The sequence below is a fragment of the Puma concolor genome, chromosome E2, assembly GCF_028749965.1.
Source record: "Puma concolor isolate L17-30 chromosome E2, mPumCon1.1.hap2, whole genome shotgun sequence".
NCBI classification, from domain to species: domain Eukaryota; kingdom Metazoa; phylum Chordata; class Mammalia; order Carnivora; family Felidae; genus Puma; species Puma concolor.
In genome coordinates, this window is record NC_141681.1 from 18,603,027 (window position 1) to 18,626,155 (window position 23,129).

The following is a 23,129-nucleotide window of genomic DNA, read 5'->3' on the forward strand; positions in this document are numbered from 1 at the left end:
ACAAACACTCCTAAAATTTGTATGGACCAGAAAAGACCACTAATAGCCAAAGCACTCCTGAAAAAGAAAACCAAAGCTGGAGGCATCACAATCCCAGACTTCAAGCTGTATTACAAAGCTGTAATCATCAAGACAGTATGGTACTGGCACAAAAACACTCAGATCAATGGAACAGAATAGAGAACCCAGAAATGGATCCACAAACGTATGGCCAACTAATCTGTGACAAAGCAGAAAAGAATATCCAATGGAATAAAGACAGTCTCTTCAGCAAATGGTGCTGGGAAAACTGGACAGCGACATGCAAAAAAATGAACCTGGACCACTTTCTTACACCATACACAAAAATAAACTCAAAATGGATGAAAGACCTAAACATAAGACAGGCAGCAATTAAAATCCTAGAGGAGAAAGCAGGCAAAAACCTCTTTGACCTCAGCCACAGCAACTTCTTACTCAATACGTCTCTGGAGGCAAGGGAAATAAAAGCAAAAATTGAACTGCTGGGACCTCATCACAATAAAAAGCTTCTGCACAGCGAAGGAAACAATTAGCAAAACTAAAAGGCAACTGAGAGAATGGGAGAAGATATTTGCAAAAGACATATCAGATAAGGGTTAGTATCCAAAATCTATAAAGAACTTATCAAACGCAACATCTGAAAAACAAATAATCCAGTGAAGAAAGGGGCAAAAGACATGAATAGACACTTCTCCAAAGAAGACATCCAGATGGCCAACAGACACATGAAAAAATGCTCAACAACATTCATCATCAGGGAAATACAAATCACAACCATAATGAGATACCACCTCACACCTGTCAGAATGGCTAACATGAACAACTCAGGCAACAACAGATGTTGGCGAAGATGCAAAGAAAGAGGATTTCTTTTGCATTGCTGGTGGGAATGCAAACTGGTGCAGCCACTCTGGAAACAGTATGAAGGCTCTTCAAAAAATTAAAAATAGAACTACCCTACGACCTAGCAATTGCACTACTAGGTATTTATCCAAGGGATGCAGGTGTGCTGTTTCTAAAGGGGACACGCACATGTTTATAGCAGCGCTATCAACAATAGCCAAAGTATGGAAACAGCCCAAATGTCCATCGATGGATGAATGGACAAAGAAGATGTGGTATATATATACAATGGAGTATTACTCGACAATCAAAAAGAATGAAATCTTGCCATTTGCAACTACGTGGATGGGACTGGAGGGTATTATGCTAAGTGAAATTAGTCAGTCAGAGAAAGACAAAAATCATATGACTTCACTCATATGAGGACTTTAAGAGGCAAAACAGATGAACACAAGGGAAAGGAAGCAAAAATAATATAAAAACAGGGAGGGGGACAAAACATAAGAGACTTTTAAATACAGAGAATGAACAGAGGGTTGCTGGAGGGGTTGTAGGAGGGGGGATGGGCTAAATGGGTAATTCCTTAGGGGGCATCAAGGAATCTACTCCCGAAATCATTGTTGCATTATATGCTAACTAACTTGGATGTAAATTTAAAAATTAATTAATGAATTAATTAAAGGTTCCTATCACCTAAAAAAAAAAAAAAAAAAAAAGATAGCACATGTAGTATTTCATCTCCTAAAGTCAGGTATTTAGGAGTGATTTTTTTTTTTTTTCCCCAGCTACCGAACACTTTTCTCCTTGTCTTTCACCAATTACTGCTTCAGGACAAATTCCTAGGAAATTTTCTGAGTCAAAGTGTGTGCAGGTATTTAAGGCTTTTGTCAGACTGGCCTTCAGAAAGGTTTAGAACTAGTTTCACTTCTGGGCTGGAAAAAGAAGGCCCCATCCTCTCCAGCATCATTTCCAGTTTGGCCTAGAAGTGCTATTTGTTGTCTTACTCTGATTTGCAGTCTAAGCTCTTCCTAATGGTACTCAGCTTCAGCATCTGTTCAACGCCATCATCCCTGTGGGTGGCCCTGGGCTGGAAATCAACCTCCCTGAACCTGGAAGTCTCAGTTGTAGTCTCCGAGATTTCTAAATTGAGATGATATAAGTAAAAACCCAACTCAAGGCCCAATTCTTATTATTTGAAACATAAGATTTCAGAAACGGGGATGGCATTTTGGAAGAGCCTTGTAGGTAACCGTGGTGCAGAAGTGGAAACTGAGGCCGAGGAAGGGGGAAGTCTTCCCAATAAGAAAAAGTCAGAAACATCTGCTAGAAAAATGGGTAAAGAACATGAACAGACAATTTAGAGAGGTAACCTAAATGGATGCTAGTATACAAAGAAATGTCCCCACCCATTAGCCGTTAGGGAAATCCAGGCCAAAACAAGGAGGAGATACAAATTCAGACTGGCAAACATCAGAACGTTGGAAAACACCAAGTGTCAGGAGGGTGTGGAGGAAATGGGGCTCTTGTGCACCACTGCTGAGTATAGACTAATACCCTGAAATCCAGCAATTCCACGCCTGGGCAAATATCCCAGGGATCTTCCCACGCAACCAAGGATGTTCACTGCAGCTGTTCATGGTAGCTGTGGGAGTAGGAGATAAACAAATGCCCCTCATTGGGAATAGATATGGGATCTATTGGCAAATAGATCTAATATTGGCAAATATTGGCAAAGTATGGGATATTTTGGAATTATGGAAATATTGTGCAGCAGTTCAAAACAATGAAACAGACCAGAGGTCAATACACAAAGGCCTCTGGACCAAATTTGACTTGTTGCCTGTTTTTGTGCAGCTTGGCTCATGAGCGGAGAATGATGATTACATTTAAAAAAAAATTTTTTTTTCAACGTTTTTATTTATTTTTGGGACAGAGAGAGACAGAGCATGAACGGGGGAGGGGCAGAGAGAGAGGGAGACACAGAATCGGAAACAGGCTCCAGGCTCCGAGCCATCAGCCCAGAGCCTGACGCGGGGCTCGAACTCACGGACCGTGAGATCGTGACCTGGCTGAAGTCGGACGCTTAACCGACTGCGCCACCCAGGCGCCCCAATGATGATTACATTTTTTAGTGGTGGGGGAAAAAAAATCAAAAGAATATTTTGTGACACATAAAAATTGTATGCAATTCAAATTTCAGCATCCATGAAGTTTTATTAGAAATACAGCCATACTCATTCATTTATATATTGTCTGTGGCTGCTTTTGCACTACATCAGCAGACTTGAGTTGCTGCAACAGAGACCATATGGCCTGCGAAGCCTAGAATATTTACAGGTAGCTCTTGACAGTAAAACTTTACTGACTTCTAAACTAGACAAACACAAAGAAACCTGAATGAATCCACAAATGTTATAGCTAAATTTAAAAAGTAAGTATCAGGCCACCTGGCTGGCTCAGTTGGTAGAGAGTCTGACTCCTGATCACAGGGTGGTGAGTTCAAGCCCCACGTTGGGCATAGAGCTTGCTTAAAAAAATAAAAGGTGAAAGAGAACAACGACAATAAAGTAAGTATCGGTTTATCCATTCCTGTGTAACAAATTATCAAAAATCCTAATGACTTAAAACAAGATAAACATTTATTATCCTACATAAGTTCCTATGGGTCAGGAATTTGGGAATGGCTTGACTGAGTGGTTTTAGCTTGGGATCTATCATGAGAATGCAGTTAAGATGTCGCTGGGGCTGATGTCATCTGAAGGCTTGACTAGGGTTTGAGCATCATTCAAGATGGTTCACTTACATGGCTGGAAAATTGGTGCTAACTGTTGGCAGGAGGTCTCATTTCCTCTTAGACCTCTCCATAGGTCTGCTTCAGCGTCTTCACACCGTGACAGCTGGCTTCCCTTAAGGTTGGTGACCCAAGAGACGGCAGGGAGGATGTTGCAATGTCTTTTATCACCCAGTCTTGGAAATCACACACTGTTACTCTTGCAATATTCTCTTTTGAGGAGGGTCAGCTCTGTTCAGTGCAAGAAGGGACTGCTCAAAGATGTGAATACCAGGAGATTTACTGGGAACCATCTTGGAGGCTGGCTACCACAGTAAGAAATAGAACGTGATCTATAGCCACATACTTTTTAATTAAAAAACTAAATTCATATTTGCAGGAAACAACACTATATATTTGACAAAGCTACACACAAATTAAAAGATATTTATTAGGGGTTCCTGGGTGGCTCCATCATTGATCGTCTGACTCTTGATTTCAGCTCAGGTCATGATGTCACAGTTTGTGGGATAAAGCTCCATGTAGGGCTCTGCGTTGACAGCGCGGAGCCTGCTTGGGATTCTCTCTCTCCCTCACTCTGTGCCCCTCCCCTGCTCACCTGTGTGCATGCACGCCCACTCTCTCAAAATAAATAAATAATTAAAACATTAAAATATATTGAATTATATATCTCACGAATTGTGAGATCACGACCTGAGCTGAAGTCGGACGCTTAACCAACTGAGCCACCCAGGCACCCCAAAAATATTTTTAAAAAGATATTTATTGAACAGAGTGGGGAAGGAGGGTAATGGAAGTGGAAGACAGGGATAAAAAAAAAAAAAAGAATGAGTGAGTGAATTAATAAAACCAGAGAGGAGTCTTACACAATTAATTCAACTCTCTTTACTCAAGTTCCCCCCTCCCTTGAAAAAAGAGAGAGAGAGATTGAAAAAAGTTTCCTTGTCCAAGATCACAATGAAGATCACAAGAACCCAGCCTCCCTAACCAAGTCTGTCTCTCTCTGCCACACTCTCCTTCAATTCAGGGTTGACCTGCAGAGACTTCAGAGAGCTCTGGTTCCTGGCTAAGTAGGGAAGATTTTTGCCTGCAGGGAGGGGTGTGGGGACCAGCAGAACTAGCCTGGGAAGAAAAGGCTTAGTTATTACCCAAATAGTGGTGCTGGTGGATTGCTCACCCTTCCTGCCAGGGTTCTGCCTTCTCTGGAGACAAAGGACTCTCACAGCCCAGAGCCCTGTGAACACCCCCAGGTCCAGCCTGTTAGTAGTGGGAGAATTGAAACTCTCATTTCTTTAAAAATATATCCTGGGGCTCTAGGCCTTGTGACTTCTTTTATTTATTTCTTTTTATCTTCATAAGCTCACCAGGTAAGAACTGTTATTTCAAGAAGTGAGTTGAATAGATCATTTCTGTTTTACCTCCCTGTGAAGTCACTCACTCGTCGTCATTTCAACAAATCCTTATTGAGCATCTACTGTGTGCCAGTACTGGGGATACAGCAATAGACAAAGCTGGCAAAGCCCCTGTCTTCATGAGGGGTGGGAGTAATAGGAACAGACATTTGACCTCAAACAAATAAACAAAAAAAAGTAAAGATAAAGTAAAAGAGGTGAAGGAAAGGAAAAGTATTGTGTTATCAGGGAAGACTTGTATTTGAACTGAGATCTGAAGGTGAGAAAGAGCCTGCTCACTGGAATGAAGAGCAATTTACAGCAGGTGTAAAAGCCCTGAGGTGGAATTCAATGTGCTGGGTTTGTGGAGATTAGGGAGGCAGGCAAGGCCCAGATCAGACAGGCCCTCGTAGCCATTTGTCAAAAGAGTTTGGAATTTATTCTGGGCATCAGATGGAACTCACTCCACCATCATTAGTTATATGATCTCAGACAAGTTACTTCACTCCTCTAAGCCTCAGCTTACCTTTCTATAAAGTAGAGTTAATAATTATGTCATTGTAGTAGACAGCCTCTAAAGTCCCCCTACAACAACTGTGCGTCCTGGTGTTCACACCCCATGAATGTGAGCTGATTCGCTTCTAACCAGTACAGTATGGCAGAAGTGATGGTGTAATCATCTCCTCTTCCTGCTGGAAAAAAATCACCACAAACATAGCAGCTTAAAACAGCACAAATCTCCTACCTTGAAGTTCTGGGGGTCAGACATCTACGTGGGTCTTACTGGGCTAAAATCAAGTTGTTGGAAGTTCCCAGGGAGAATCCACGTCCTTGCCTTTTCCAGCTTGTAGAAGATGCCTGAATTCTTCAGCTCATGGCCCCTTTCTCCATCTTCACAGGGTATCACTCCAACCTCTGCTCCCATTGTCACCTCTCCTTTTTTGTCACCACTGTCCTGCCTCCCTCTTTCCCATATAAGAACCCCGTGATTACATTGGGACCCATGTGGCCAATGCAGGATAATCTCCCCCACTTTAACTAAATCCTTAACTTTATCTGTTACCTTGCCATGTAAGGTAACAAATTCACAGGTTCTAGGGATTAGGACTTGGACATCTTTGGGGACCATTATTTTGTCTGCCACAGATGGTAGGTCAATTTTGTGATTAGGTAATAAAAGACTGTATCTTTTGTCTCAAGTGCTTTTGTCCCCTACCTCCTTCCCCTTTTTCTTTCTTTCTCCTTCCTTCCTCATTTCCACTCTCTCTCCCTTCCCCCTTTCTTTCTTTCGCTCATCACTTTGGGGGGAGCCAGCTGCCATGACATGAGGCAGCCTTGTGGAAAGGTCCGTGTGGCTAGGAACTGAAACTCCCAGCCAACAGCCAGTGAGGAATGAGGTTTGCCAACAACCATGTTTGTAAGCTTGGAAGTGGGTTCTACGGCCCCAGCCAAGCTTTGTGATTGCTATAGCTCTGGCCAACACTTGACTGCAGTCTCATGGAGAACTTGAACTTAAACCACCCAGCTAAGCAGCTCCTAGATTCATGACCCTCAGAAACCATGTGAGAGAGTCGTGATCTCATGGTTGTGAGTTCAAGCCTCACGTTGAACTCCATATTGGGCGTGGAGCCACTTTAAAAATACATACACACACACACATACATACATAAATATACAAACTAAAGTGCCTGGGTGGCTCAGTCAGTCAAGTATCACTTAAAAAAAAAAATTTAATGTTTATTTAATTTTGAGAGAGAGAAAGAAACAGAACATTAGTGGGGGATGGGCAGAGAGAGAGAGGGAGACACAGTATCTGAAGCAGGCTCCAGCCTCTGAGCTACCAGCACAGAGCCTGACATGGGGCTCGAACTCACAAACCACGAGATCATGACCTGAGCCAAAGTTGGACGCTTAACCAAATGAGCCACCCAGGCACCCCCTAAGTGTCTGACTCTTGATCTCAGCTCAGGTCTTGATCTCAGGGTCATGAGTTCAAGCCCTGCATTGGGCTCCTACTTAAAGGAAGGAAGAAATGAAGGAAGGAAGGAAGGAAGGAAGGAAGGAAGGAAGGAAGGAAGGAAGGACGGAAGGAAGGAAGAAACGAAGGAGCAAGGAAGGAACCATGTGAGAGAATGTTTGTGGTTTAAGCTGCTAAATTTTGGGGTGATTTGTAATGCAGTAATAGATAACAAATACATTCATTCATTGATTCAGCATATATGTATTAAGTACTATACTACGCACCAAGTTGTTTGAGGTGCTGGGAACATAACAGTGAATAAAGCAGAGAAAAATCCCTGCTCTTATGGAGTTTACATACTATCAAGGGGAGATGGACAGCAAACATGGCCAGTTATGTGATCTGTCAGAAGGTGACAATTGCTAGGAGGAAAAAGTAGAGCAGGGTAAGGGAGATAGGCTAGTCAAAGAAAGCTTTGCTGAAAAGGTGCTGTTTGAGCAAAGACTTGAAGGAAGTGAGGGAGGAAACCATGCTCTTCATGGGGAAGAGTATCCAGGTGGAGGGAAGAACAGGTACAAAGGTCTCGTGGCAGGACAATGCCAAACTCTTTTTTTTTTTTTTTTTAATTTTTTTTTTTTTAACGTTTATTTATTTTTTTGGGACAGAGAGAGACAGAGCATGAACGGGGGAGGGGCAGAGAGAGAGGGAGACACAGAACCGGAAACAGGCTCCAGGCTCTGAGCCATCAGCCCAGAGCCCGACGCAGGGCTCGAACTCACGGACCGCGAGATCGTGACCTGGCTGAAGTTGGCCGCTTAACCGACTGCGCCACCCAGGCGCCCCTAGGACAATGCCAAACTCTTAAGAAAAGCAATATGGAGACCAGTATGATTGAAATGAAGAGTACAGAGGGCAGAGTGGTGGCAGATGATGAGAGAAATGAGGTGGGGATCAAAGTAGATAGTGCATGTTAAGCTTTTTGAACCTAGTAGTTGCTCAATAAATTAAAGCCTTTGTTTTCTTTAAGAAGCTACATTTTATTTTATTTTTTTTTTTTAATTTTTTTTTTTAACGTTTATTTATTTTTTTGGGACAGAGAGAGACAGAGCATGAACGGGGGAGGGGCAGAGAGAGAGGGAGACACAGAATCAGAAACAGGCTCCAGGCTCTGAGCCATCAGCCCAGAGCCCGACGCGGGGCTCGAACTCACGGACCGGGAGATCGTGACCTGGCTGAAGTCGGACGCTTAACCGACTGCGCCACCCAGGCGCCCCTTATTTTATTTTTTAAAGTAGTCTCTGCATCCAATGTGGGGCTCACACTCACAACCCTGAGATCAAGAGTCACATGCTCTATTGACTGAGCCAGCCAGGTGCCGTGCTACACTTTTTTTTTTTTTGAATTTGTGAAATAATCTAAGGAGAACACAAAAAAGGAAAGATAACATAATGAACACCCATTTAACCATGACCTACTCTAATAAATAAAACCCAAGAGCTACTACTGAAGCCTCCAACATACCTTCCCATATCCCAATCCTCTACCCCAAATATCACTCACTGAATACAGCGTTATCATTCATATACATGGCTTTATATTTTTACTATATGTGTGTATACATAAAGAATCTCCAACACTGTTTTTCAGGAAATAAATAAATAAATCTGATAAGGGATGAATATCCAGAATATATAGAGAACTCCTAAAACTCAACAACAACAAAAAACCAAACAGCCTCAAAATGGACAAAGGACTTGAATAGGCATTTCTCTGAAGAAGATAGATGAATGGCCAATAAGTACATGAAAAGATGTTCAACATCACTAATCATTATTAGTGAAATGCAAATCAAAACCAAAAAGATACCACTTCACACCCATTAGGATAGCTATTATTAAAAAACAGAAAATAGGGGTGCCTGGGTGGCCTGGTGGGTTAAGCTTCTGCCTTTGGCTCAGTTCATAATTTCATGGTTCATGAGTTTGAGCCCCTTCAGCTCAGGTCACGATCTCATGGTTTGTGAGTTCAAAACCCACAGCACAGAGACCGCTTCAGTTCCTCTGTCCCCCTCTCTCTGCCCCTCCCCAACTCGTGTACTCGCATGCTCTCTCTCACACTGTCTCTCTCTCTCAAAAATAAACAAACTTAAAACAAAACAGCAAACACGTATTGATAAGAATATGGAGAATTTGGAACCCTTGTGTACTGTTGGTGGGAATGTAAAATGGCATATAGCCTCTGTGAAAAACAGCATAAAGTTTCCTCAAAAAAATTAAAAAATAGGGGTGCCTTGATGACTCAGTCGGTTAAGCGTCCAACTCTTGACATCAGCTCAGGTCATGACCTCACAGTTCGTGAGTTCAAGCCCTGCTGAACTCTGTGCTGACAGCACAGAGCCTGCTTGGGATTCTGTCTCTCTCCCTCTCTGCCCCTCCCCTGTTTGCTTTCTATCTCTCTCTCAAAATAAATAAAAATAAATAAACTCTAAAAAAATAAAAAAAATAAAATTTCCATATGACCCAGCAATTCTACTTTTGGGTATATACCCCAAATAAGTGAAAATAGTCCCAAAAAGATATTTGTACACCTATGTTCATAGCAGCATATTTACAACAGCTAAAACATGGAAGCAACTCAAGTGTCCATCGACCAATGAATGGATTACTGAAATGCAGTATATACAGCCCCTGTATTATTATTTGGTCTTAAAAATGAAGGAGATTCTGCAATATGCTACAACATGGATGAACTGGAGAGCATTGTGCTAATAATGTGAAATAAGCCAGTCACAAAAACCAAATAGAGAGTAATTCCACTTATGTGAGGTGTTTAGAGTAGCCAAAATTTAAAGAAAGTATAATGGTAATTGCCAGGGGCTGGAGAGAGGGGAGAACAGAGAATTGTTTCTAAATAGGTATTGAGTTTCAGATTTATAAGATGAAAAGAATTATGGGGATGGATGGTTGGTAATGGGTTAGATGGGGAGGGGATGGCTACACGACAATGGGGATATATTTAATACCATTGAACTACACACTTAAAAACTGTTAAGATGGCTAATTTTATGTTATTTGTATTTTAACACAATAAACAAGAGAGAAAAGCAAATCCCGTATATCATATATATTATATCCTCCCTATATATAAGGGTATCATTGGTATACCAATTGTATCACTCTATAATTTATTTTTTTCCACTCAACATGTTTTTCCTGAGATTTATCCAGCATGATAAATCTTTTTCCTTTCTTTTTGGCTGTATAATATTCCATTGCATGCATATATTATAATTTAATATATTAAAATGTTTTGAAATGATAGCCATGCCATTATCACACCAACAAATTCTCAGTGATTTTTAAATATTATCTATACCCAGTCCATATTAAAATGTCTCCAATTATCTCAAGGATGTCTTTTTACAATTAGTTTACTCAAATCAGGATTCAAACAAGATCTATCCAATATATGTGGCCATATGTCTCTTCAATTTTTCATTCTAAAACAGCCTTTTCTTCTCCTCCCCACCCACACCATTACATAGATGGTTAGAGAAACTGGGACATCTGTTTCACATCCTGGATTTAGCTGTTTGTTTGGTTTTTTGCTTGTTTTGTGTTTTAAAGTTTATTTATTTATTTTGAGGGAGGGAGAGATAGCACACAAGTGAGGGAAGGGCACAGAGAGAGGGGAGAGAGAGAGAATCTTAAGCAAGCTCCACACTGACAGCACAGAGCCTGACACGGGCTTGATCCCATGAACCGTGAGATCATGACCTGAGCTGAAATCTTGAGTTGGATGCTTAACTGACTGGGCTACCCAGACACCCCCCCACCCTTTTTTTTTTTTTTTTAATGTTTATTTATTTTGAGAGAGAGAGACCATGAGTGAGGGAGGAGCAGAGAGGGAGAGACAGAGAGAGCGAGAGATAATCCCAAGCAGTCTCTGTGCTGTCAGTGCACAGCTTGACTCAGGGGTCAAACTCATGAACTGTGAGATCATGACCAGAGCCTAAATCAAAAGTTGACCTGAAACTAAATCAAGAGTCAGACACTTATCTGACTGAGCTACCCAGGCATCCTAGCTGGTTGCTTCTGACAGTGTCTTGATCAGATTCAGTTTTGTTGGGGAGATAAAGGGAAGTACAGGAAACTCATGTAGCCCAGTGACCAAACCTCGTGTCACCAATATGCTACAAGTCTACAAGATGGGCTTCCTGATAATGATGTTATGGGAAATAGATAACAAGGGCTGTTATCTATTTTACCAAAAGTGATGTCACTTGGGGTGCCTGGGTGGCTCAGTCGGGTAAGCGTCTGACTCGGTTTCGGCTCAGGTCATGATCTCAGGGTTAGTGGGTTGGAGACCTGCATCGGGCTCCGCACTGCCACTGCTATTAAGGGCCTGCTTGGAATTCTCTTTCTCGTTTCTCTCTCTGCCTCTCCCCTGCTCGAATGTTCTAAGTAAATAAACTTAAAAAAAAAAAAAAGTGTACCTGAATCTAATTATGAAGAATAAATACGACAAATTCAGATTGTGGAATCTTCTACAACTTGTTTGGATTCTTCAAAAATGTCATGAAAAGAAAAAATGAGATGAACATTGATCAGATCTTGGATCACAAACAAAACAAAACTACAGCTATACAGGACACAACTGGACAAATTGCGGAAATTTAAATGTATATAAATGTGGAGTTTCTTAGATGTGATAACGGCACTGTAGCTCTATGGGAGAATGTCCTTGTTGTTAGGAGACACAGGCTTAAGTATTTAGGGGTAAAATGTCAGAATGTCTGCAAGTAACTGTCAAATGATTTAGCCAAAAATAAAATATATGTGTGTATATAAATAACCTGGTAAGGTGTATTGACAATTGATGAATACAGATGAAAGGTATAAGGATATTTATTCATTGCAGTTTTTAAAACATTGCTATTGGTTTGAATTTTTCTTAAAGAAAAAGTTGTGGGAAGAAAAAAAAGAAAACCCTCCTTTGCTCTCAGAACTGCCACAGGGGCGCCTTGGATTTGCGAGTCTTCACCATAGCTGACATTGATGCCAATCTCCCTTATTGCCGAGCGCTCCCCTCCCCCCTCCCCCGCGCCAACCCACTCCTGTTGCAAGAGCCACGGTTAGAAGCCCCAAGAGCCCGGATCCTATCACTTCCAGGCTGCTAAATTCCAAACACTGGAGAAGGAAGAAAAGAAGAGGAAGGCCCTGCCGGTTCCCTGGCACCCTCTGCGGTCCGGCACCGCCCCCTGGTGGCCGCCAGCATGCGCGCGGCGTGGGTGCTGGGAGGTGGGCACTTCCGGGGAAAGATTCCGCACCGCCCCCCCAACCCCCCAGACTAGCGCCCTCGCAACCCCAGCCTGTTCACCCTGGGACTGCACATTTTAAAGAACACCACCTACGTGCCCAGCATGGTGCAAAGTGCTTAACAGGTGTTATCTCACTTAAGTCTCACATCATCGGCCCTTTCAGGTGTGAGTATGACAGGCCCCATTTTAAGGACAAAGTGAGGTGCAGAGAGGGGAGGGGAAGTGCACAAAGACTGCAAGGCTAATGTCACATTTTTTCTTTCTCTTTCTTTTCTTTCTTTGTTTCTTTCTTTCTCTTTCTTTCTTTATTTTTCTAAATTTACTTTTGAGAGAGAGTGTGAGTGAGCTAGGGGCAGAGAAAGGGAGAATGCAGAGCCCAAAGCAGGACTCAAGACCTGAGCCAAGTCACAAGCTTAACCGACTGAACCACCCAGGCTCCCCTAGTGTCACATTTTCTAACTCAGGTCCAATGCCCATTACACTATGTGCCCATTACAGCCCAGTTGATTCCAATGATAGTGATGTGATGATAATTACCACACAATAATAGCAAGATAACCTACAGCGCTATGAGCCATGCACTGTGGGACATAAACACATTTAGTCTACAATAGCCCCAGGGGGTAGGTTCTATTAATATGCCCATTTTACAGTTGAGGAAATTGAGGTACAGAGAGTATTAAGACATTTGTCCCAGGGCACCTGGGTGGCTCAGTCAGTTAAGCAGTTAAGTGTCCCAACTCTTGATTTGAGCACAAGTCATGATCTCATGGTTTGTGAGATGGAGCCTCACATCAGGCTCTATGCTGACAGCGAGGAGCCTGCTTGGGATTCTCTCTCTTCCTCTCTCTTTCTCTCAAAATAAATACATTTTTTAACTTAAAAAAAAAAAAAAAAGAAAAGAAAGAAATTCATCCCAGGTAACTCAGAGAGTAAAGAGTACTGTGAAGGCATCAGGAGACGTGGAATTGTCCAATGGCTCTGTTCATAAATCTTTACTGCACACCTACTAGGTGCAGGCCCCTGAGCTGAGGCCTGAGTGCAGCACAGAGGAGGACTAAACAATGCTAGCACAATGAAGCATGAGAAACCGCAGAGCAAGTCTATACACCAGAAATGTATTACTGAAAATGAGATCCTCAATGAGGAAAATGGTTTAGGATCAGCCGGAAATAAAAGTAAACACGAACAACTGACCACTTCTGGGGGAGAAGAGGATAGTTTAAGTAAATATAAACACTGTCACTGCAACATGCCAGCAGGGATAACACAATGGTAACACCTAATTTGAGGCTTGGCTGAGCATTTGCTTTGAAGAAAAGTAAAAGGCGCTGCCATTCTCCTGAGAAATTCGGAAAAGGAATAGCATTTTAGACATGAATTAAAATTCCTACTCCTAATAAACAGAATCTAGCGATTCAATCTGACTTTCAGAGAAGGCCATTAGACCACCACCTACAACCAACTCCTCCTGCTTCAAGCCTGGGGCCTCAAGAATCCCCTCCCTGGTTTTAGGAAAGTCTACCGTTCTCTGGCCCAGCGGCCTACCCTCTCCCTCCCTCGGGTGCCTCCCAAGCTGGCTGCGGAGCATGTCTCCTTAGGAAGGTTCCAGACTTGGGGCCACCGGTTCATTGCCAGAGATACACCCCTTCCTTACCCGGGTGAGACCCCAGGGCGAAGGGACTGTTGCAGGAGGCCAGGTCTAGGGCCCACCGTGGGCTGCCGCTGGGACTGGAGCACTCTCAGGGCCAGCCCAGCGCTGCCCCTCTCTGCCCACACATTTTTCTCTTTTCTTGTAGACATTTTGTAAAAAAATGAAGAACATAAAGCTTTATCATTTTCATTAACCACCCCCCCCACTTTATTAAGGTATGATGGGCATACTTTAGCTGTACATAATGTTTACAACATGTTGTTTGGGTACCATTTTTTTATTGAAGTATAATTAACATCCAATGTTTTATCAGTTTCAGGTGTACAGCATAGTGATTCAGTGCACACCAGGATTAGTGTAGTCACCATGCAACATTATTACAATATTACTGAATATATTCCTTATGCTGTACTTTCCATTCCCCTTAGCTTATAACTGGAAGTTTGTACCTCTTAATCCTCTTTATCTATTTTGCCCATTCCACCCCCACCCACCTCCCCTCTGACAACCACAGATTTGTTCTCTGCATTTAAGAGCATGGAGTATCATTTTCATTCTTGCCATTCTTGTTACTATTTTGGTCTGTATCATCCAAGAAATGTTGTTTGGACATATGTGAGGAAGAGATAAGGTTGGAAAAATTGGCTAAGAGTTTGAATAAACTGGAGAAGAGTATTTGAAAAACAAAACAAATACAGCTTCCCCTAAAAGTAGCTGTAGTTTTGATAACCTAGATTAGCAGGGCTCAAAGTGTGGTCCCTGGACCAGCAGTGTCGGCATCATCTGCAGACTTTTTAGATCTGCAAATGCTCTGGAAGAGATCTGCTGAATAAGAAAACAGCAGGCTGGAGCCCAGAAATCTGTTTCAACCAGTGCTCCAAGAGATTCTGATGCGTGTTCAAATTTGAAAACCACTCTACTACACAATAACCAAATCTCCTGTGAGTTCAGTCATATTTAAAAAATGAATTTAAAAGAAAAATGAATTTATATTTCCCTAGCCATAACAACAACTTCTATCTGAGACACTATGGAAAGAGGAGCCTGGAAGATGCCTGGTGTGGGGACAGAGTTTTCCCACCCAGAATTTCTCCTGGAGGTAACAAGTAGTATGAGTTACAGGCACCCAGATGGGTTGGGCAATGTCAAGGGTGTGGTTCCTTAATCCCCACCCCCCACAAAGTGTTTGTAATGAAACTGGAAAATAAAATGAAAGTGGAAAAGGACCAAAAATGTCCTTCCTGAGCCTGGCTAAAGGTAGGAGTGGATGGGCATGGAGGAAAGGGTTACTGTAGTTTGTGCAAGATCTCCCTTAACTGAACACCCTTGAGCTCCCAGGAGGGGTCCCCTGGGTGTTTTTTTGGCTCCCACCCCTCTGTCACTTGTCTTCCTCTCTTCATCCCTTTCAGGTCTCCTTTTGATCACCCAGGGGCCCATTTTCCCTGGCTCCATCTTTTTACTCTCTACCTTTTCCTGCACCCCACCACACACAAGCTCCTGGGTCTCCAGCTGCTGACTCTTCAGCACAGAGAGCACAGAAGTCATCACCTCCTTTTGACCCCTACATAACCCTTCACGGACTTCAGGGGCAGAGGGCAGAGGCGGTGCAGGTGAAGGAGGATGTGCAGAATCCTGCTAGGCCTGGAAGGAGAGGGGGACCCCTGTAGGGCCTGCAGGGGTTCATAAAGCTCCCCAATTTGGAAGCCGTTTTTGTCCCAAGGAAAGGCCACAAAGCCACTACCTTTTGGGGAGGCTCACCACTGCTGTTCTGCTGTGTCTTTGAGTCAGTGAAGTCACCCCCACCTCTGGCTGGATCCCTGAGCCAAGAAATGCCACTGACCTGGCAACCTTTGGGGAACGTCACACACTAAAAGGGGAGGCAAATAAGTACTCCTTTTCTCTCCCTGCCTTTGGCTGTTTCCTTGCTGGACTCCTGTGCCTTTGCCCCCCACTCTTATGGACACAGAGACTATTTCTGGGCAGAGGCGTGGTAGGTGAAAGCCACTCCTTTCCAGAAGCTGCAGAATTTCTTCCAGATCAAGTTGGGATAGTGAGGCAGGGTGTCTGTGGCTGTGGAATCCTGGGATTTCTCTAGGCCAGGGCTGGCATCCAGCCCATTACCCAGGTCACAAGTTCCGATTCAAGCCTGGGTCTCAGATGAAACTTCATCTGTCCACTGACCCCCACAAATAAGAGTCAAATTGCCCATGGTGACTCCTCAGCTGGATTTGCTACATTTGTGGATATTCAGAAGGCTCTTGACATGTTTTTTCCTCACCTTATGAATTAATGAAATATTTTTATTTTGTTCTTTCCATTAGCTTGTTAGACACCTGTGAGGTTTTATTTTGTTTTGACCATTCTTTCAGTATTTACTCTTTAAAGGTAAAATGCCTTTTTTTTCCTTTTGCTGTTTTTAATGTTTTCTAGTCTTTTTCAACCGTTTTACAATTATGTGACTAGTCAATTGTCTCTGTGGGAGAGGAGGCACTGAGAATGCTGGGCTTGCCTCAGTGAACAACCCTTCTCTTTGGTATCTTGGATCCTCAGTTCCTGCTGCTTTAGGAGCTCTCTAATGCCTTCAAATATATATATTTGTATTTTATCCATCTCTTCTAGCTATCTCTAGTAGACGTGTTAGTTTATGACACGCTATTCTGTTAATACTAGAAATGGAAGCATCACTGTCTTGGATTTTAATTCTGTATGTTTATTTTTTTTAATGTTTATTTTTGAGAGAGAGAGCGAGCGAGCGTGTGCACAAGTGGGGGGGTGGTGCAGAGAGAGAGGGAGACCGATGACCCCAAGCAGGCTCTATGCTGACAGCAGAGAGTCCGATGTGGGGCTCGAACTCACAAACCCTGAGATCATGACCTGAGCCGAAGTCAGACGCTCAACTGACTGAGCCACCCAGGTGCCCCTAATTCTGTAATGTTTAAAGACATATAAATAATACTATTGTTTTGTACACTTAATTATTTACTTTATTCACATATGATCACTTTCTTTGGGCTTGATTCTTTCTTATGTCTCTGACCATCCATCTGGGATTATCTTCCCTTTGTCTGAAATACAGCCTTTACAACTTCATTTAGGGTCTGCTCATGATGAAATTCCTGTTTTTAGCTGCATAAATAGGTCCCCATTCCTGAAAGATTTTTGCTATACACAGAGTTCTAATTAGGCACATATTTTCTTTTAAGTGAAGATTACATTCCTCACTCAAGTGGCTTCCCTTAATGCTACTGGGAAGTCAGATGTTACATCTCTGAAGTTAATTGATCTTTTTGTCTAATTGTTTTAAGATTTTATGTACCTTTTATATTCTTTAACCATGATGTGTATAGTTGTGGACTTATTTTTATTTATACTCTTTTGAGTTTCATTTGGCTTCTTGAATCTGGAGCTTGGTAGGTCTTTCATCAGTTCTGGAAAACTCATAGCCATTAACTCCAAATATTTCTTATTTTCCTCTGGAATCTAATTAAACTTATGTTGGGCTTTCCTACCCAAAGGTTTCATGTGTTTTACTTTGTCTTGTCCCTTCTTCTTCTGTCTCTTCATCTCACTGTCTCTGCCCACCAGTTTCTGGACAATTTCTTCCTACCCATATTCCAATTGATTCTCTTTTATGTGTAATTTGCTGTTAAAAAAGTTGTTTCATTTTTTTTTCCCAAAGGTCAATCTTTTAAAATTTTTTTTTTTAACATTTATTTATTTTTGAGAGACAGAGACAGAGCATGAGCAGGGAAGGGGCAGAGAGAGAGGGAGACACAGAATCGGAAACAGGCTGCAGGCTCTGAGCGGTCAGCACAGAGCCCGACGCAGGGCTCCAACTCACAAACCGCAAGTTCATGACCTGAGCCGAAGTCGGACGCTTAACTGACTGAGCCACCGAGGCGCCCCAAGTTGTTTCATTTTTAATTAGCTATTTTTTAAAGTTCTTTGGTCACTTTTCCAAACCTACTACATGAATTTTTTAAGCTTTCTTGGTTTTGTAGGTATTTTCTAGTTTTTTTTTAATAGCTCTTTAAAAATACTAAAAATTGCTATTTTACACTCTGATAAACAATTCCAGTATTTGGAGTTTTGCGTATTTGTTGTGCGTTATTTCTGTATGTTCTCTTTCATGATGTCCTACATCCTTGTGTATCTGGTTATCTTTGAGAATGTGCTGGAAGTTACTAAGAAAAGGGCTGTGTGTGAATACTCTGATGTCTGAGATGACAATACCTTTCTCTAAGGGTCATTTTCATTTGCTTCTGTCAACACGTGGACACAACACTAGTGTGGTAAATACTGAAGGTTGAGATTCCTTTACACGTCCAAGATACCCTGAATTTGGGAGACATGTCTGCGCCAGGGGCTTTTTATCTCAACATTTACTTGAGGGTACCTACATTTGGGGGTCCCTGTTCAAATGTGGGGTGATTATTCAGACTCCCAACTTTCAGCACTTTTATACTTGTACCCCTTATACTGCAAGTCCACCAATCTTACAGCTGGAATTGTCAGTTGTCTTCTTCCATCAGCAAATGCCTTCAGGCAAAAGCAGCTTGACTGACGGATTTATGAAGTCAGTCTGTTTCATCTCCTGGAGTTTGATTCCTAATTCTTCACTCTTCTTGTTAGCTCTTTTGAATGCTGTCGTTTTTCAACATTTCAACCAGCTCAGGTTATTTTGTATGTTAGAGTTGGTCCTAATTACCTAGACTACCATTATTGGGAGTGTGGCCCTTCACTCAAGGCTTTATTATTCTCCCTCCAGCCTGCCTGCACAGGACCGCTCCTATCCAGAGTTAGGGAGAAAGGAGAGCGGAAGAGGAGATGGTGTCTCTCTTTTTACAGCCTTGTTTCAGGGGAGCAGAAACTTACACTTCCTCAGGAAGAGCCACATTTTCTCATAGAGATAAGATATGGTTACCTGGTTTCTCCACTTACCTACACAATCCCATTTGGTTGAACTTATCCCCATTTTGTCGGGTAGGTCACATGATTGGAAATGGTCGTGCTATCAGGGCGAAGCGCGGGGAGAAGAGGGGCGGGGCCTGGCCTGGGGTTTTCTGGTCATGGGACTCCCGTGGCTGGTGGCGGCCACCGGAAGAGGGTAGCCTGGCCCCGGGAGCAGGACGCTGGGCACAGGTCGCGAACGCCCTTTCTCCTTTGCACTCCGCGCACACAACACGATGGCCACGCCGACGCAGACTGGAACTGGGTGTGCCGGTGTCAGCGGCGGATGACGTCAGACACGGTGGCATAAGTGCGCCGACGCCAAGGCTTTCGGGAAATGTAGTCTCCAGCCGCGCCACGCGTCTCGGCAGGCGGAGGCCCTCTTGGTGCGCGTACTCACCCCGCTTCCCACCTAGCGCCCGTAAAATGTGAGGGGACGCAAGTGGGCCTCCTTTCACCTCTTTAAAAGGGCACACTTAGCTCTTCCTATTACTAATTCGAAATTTGGTGGTACAAACCCTTCTAACCTGCCTTCTCACCGCCGCCACGCTGTCACATCCCCTTTTAAGATGCTTAACCTGAGGGAAAGCCAATTTGTGCTTACTAATGGATATTGAAATTTACAGTCTAGCCCTGTTTAAAACTCCAAACTCATACCTTACTCTCAGATGGCCGAATGCCCTGCCTGCTCCGCGCATGGGTGAGGGGAGAGCGAAGGAGAAAGAAGATGCCCGTTTGCCGCGTTAGGTCCTGTTTGGGGGCCGGTGGCCTGCCCTCATCGGGAGATGCGCACCTGTCTGGGCACGGCATTCAACTTCGCCCCAGTCCCAAGTGTTCATTCACAGCGGGCGGTCTCTCATCTCTTTGGCCCCATGCAGTGCTTGCATTTTTTTTTTTTTAACCCCTTGCCAGATGGGTCATCCCCTAGCTTGGTGCGGCAGTCACTGGGTCACAGCCCTATGGCTCCTGCCATCCTATTTTCCTTCCCTCTTCTGAGACCCCCAGGCACAGAGAAAAGGTTTGCCGCGGTTTTCGAGAACCGCCCCCAGCTTCTTGTTTGGTTAGCTCCCCATTCATTCTCAAGGGTCTTGGTTTCAATGGTCACTTTATGTAGTCACCCTCTTCAGCGTCTAGTGAAATCCTGCCTTGGGATCTTTGGCAGCAAAGAAAACAGTTGGAGTGGCCTTATCCCTTGCTTCCTAGGCACAACATGAACTCGGACCCTTAGAGGGCTTCATGATCTGCTGGTAGGGCCTACTCCAGCAGCAGCCGCCCCTCCTTCAGAAATCTCGTTTCGCCCCTGCCTGTGTTTCGTTCCTCCCCACCCCTCACCACCGCATATACACTCTTCAGAGGTAGGTACAAGGCAAGCTCTCCCAAGAAGGGGGCCTGTGGTTTGCTGGAGATGAAGCCACCAAGCTCCAAAGATTTCTGACGTCCCCAATATCTCCAGTTATTCTCTTGGTGTCGGAGTCCCCCCCACCCCTCCCTATCCTATGGAAAGGGCAGAGGCCTTCACCCCAGGACTATAAGGCCCCTCTCCTCTGGATCTGAACCTTGTTATATGGTAACATGTCAGTGGAGGCCCAAGAGCAAGAGGTTGTGTGAATCTTAAACCTCCTAGAGTCTCCTGTGGGACAGGGTGTCCGAGCCTTGTGGTACCCTTTAGAATGCAGAAGAACACGAGATTTTGCCTTTGGGGTTTTATCAGCAACTCCCAGCCAACAGAAAAGTTCCTGTCAAAATCCTGTGATAACTCTTCTGAAAACAAGCACTAAAATTCAAGAGCAAATGCTAATTGCTAGTTTCTTAATGCATACAGTGTAACAAAAACCCCGTTAATTATAATTGATACTTATCTGTTCATAGTGCAGTAAAATACCATGTATACTTCAGGTCCAAATTCTTGGTTCCTTTATCCACTAAAATGTGTCCAAAAACTGTTCAAAGGAGTGTTTTTCCAAAATAACAAGGTTTTTACTGAAATGTATTATCAAAAATCAGTTTTCTCCTCCCACCAACTCCTGCAAATAATCACTTGGGTTCTGGATCTACAGGAAGTTCTCTGCTCCCTTGCCCTCCCCCCACCCCTTCTTTTTAACTGGTCCCTAAAGAGGCATTTACAGGGAGTGGAAATGACTTTGCTTGATCTTGACAGTGCCAAGAACCTTTTTTCATTCTTAGGGTTGGATCAGCTTTTCACCCTTGAGAAAAGGAATGTCTATTTTCCTTCTCCTAAATCCTCCTAAATGTTTGATGTACAGGTCAAACAGGCTCATACCCTGAGGGGAACCAAGCTTTGCGGGAGGAGGGACCGGATAAAAGCAAGGAGGCAGACTTTAAAAGAGTTTGAACATTCAGAGTTGCACATACGACATATGCAACATCCTTTAACACATGTTAGTATTTTGCCATGTTTGCCTTTAAAAAAGAGAAATGATGCTTTAAGCTTTATTGTATTCCTTCCTATCCTCTCCCCTGTAGCTCCAGAGGAAACTACCATTCTGAAGCTGATATTTTAATACTTCCCTACTTTTACTTCATATGTTTATTAAAAATAGGTAAAGATTTTTAAGTTATAACACCTCACACTTTACGTATCCCTCAACTTTATTTTCAACGCTAGCCTCATTAAGACATGTACATCCAGCACAACCATTTATTACATATTTGAGTATCTCCTGTGCTGAGGACACAGCACAGAATAAGATGCAAACATTGCTGCCCTCGATCACCACGCTGTTTACTTGCCATTTGTGCACTTTTCTTTTTGTTATGCTTCAATAGTTTATCTCCTCTTCCCCCCACCTCCAAATTCCTACTTTCATGGAGTTTACCTTCTAGAGAAAGACATATAATAAGTAAAATATTTAGATGGTGGTATTATGGAAAAAAATGAAGCTGAGAAGGGAGATAGGGTGTGCCATGGAGGCAGCAGGCTCTTTTGATAGGGTAGTCAAAAAAGGGCTGTTGAGAAAATCTGGAGCAAAGATTTGGAGGAGATCAGGGATAGACTGTGTGACATCTAGGGCAATGGACTCCAGGAAAGGGAACAGCAAACGTACAGGCTCTAAGGTGGAAGCTTGTTGTGTGTGTAAGTTACCGCAGGGGTTGAGTGGGCCCAGAGCAGTGATAAGGAAGTCGTAGTGGGGGGTGCCTGGGTGGCTGTCAGTTAGGTATCCAACTTTGCCTCAGGTCATGATCTCACGGTTCGTGGGTTCGAGCCCCAAGTCGGGCTCTGTGCTGACAGTGCAGAGCCTGGAGCCTGCTTCGGATTGTGGCTCCTTCTCTCTCTGCCCCTCCCCCACTCACACTGTCTCTCTCAAAAATAAACATTAAAAAGAAAATTTTTTAAAAAAGGTAGTAGTGTGTCAGAAAGATCAAATAGGGAAGCAGGTGGTAGCAATATTATGTACAGCTTTTTAATTTTTATTCAGTGAAACGAAAGCTATTTGAGGATTTGAGAAGATGAATGACATGACCTTAGGTCACTACACTATCACTCTAGCTGCTAAACTGTAAACAAAGGGGGGCAAGGATGGAAGCAGAGAAACCAATTAGGCCTTTACAAATATCTGGGCCAGAGATGATGATGGTGACTTGGGCTAGGATGGCAGAGGGAACAAGAAATGGTCATCTGCAGGCGCGCCTGGGTGGCTCAGTCAGCTGGGCGTCCGACTTTAGCTCAGGTCATGATCTCACAACTCGTGAGTTTGAGCCCTGCATCGGGCTGTGCTGACATATTGGAGCCTAGAACCTGCTTTGGATTCTGTGCCTCCCTCTCTCTCTGCCCCTAACACACTCGCATTCTGTCTCTGTCTCTCTCAAAAATAAACATTAAAAAAATTTATTTAGAAATGGTCATCCGCATATACCCTGGAAGTTAGCATACAGGACTTACTGAGGCTTGGATGTGGGGTGCAAAAGAAAAGAATCAAGAACAGTTCCCCAGGGGCGCCTGGGTGGCGCAGTCGGTTAAGCGTCCGACTTCAGCCAGGTCACGATCTCACGGTCCGTGAGTTCGAGCCCCGCGTCCGGCTTTGGGCTGATGGCTCAGAGCCTGGAGCCTGTTTCCGCGTCTGTGTCTCCCTCTCTCTCTCTGCCCCTCCCCTGTTCATGCTCTGTCTCTCTCTGTCCCAAAAATAAATAAACGTTGAAAAAAAAAAATTAAAAAAAAAAAAAAAAAAAAAAAAAAAAGA

At 43.4% G+C, this 23,129-nt stretch overlaps 1 long non-coding RNA gene across 1 annotated transcript; it reads right to left on the reverse strand.

Moving 5' to 3' along the window:
• Positions 1-3,058: 3,058 nt before the first annotated feature.
• Positions 3,059-22,277, reverse strand: LOC147573413 (uncharacterized). Its single transcript, XR_015244734.1, has 2 exons — positions 18,922-22,277; positions 3,059-5,738 (listed from the first exon to the last, which is right to left on the reverse strand). It is a non-coding gene; the product is annotated as an uncharacterized LOC147573413 (long non-coding RNA).
• Between the last annotated feature and the right edge of the window lie 852 nt (positions 22,278-23,129).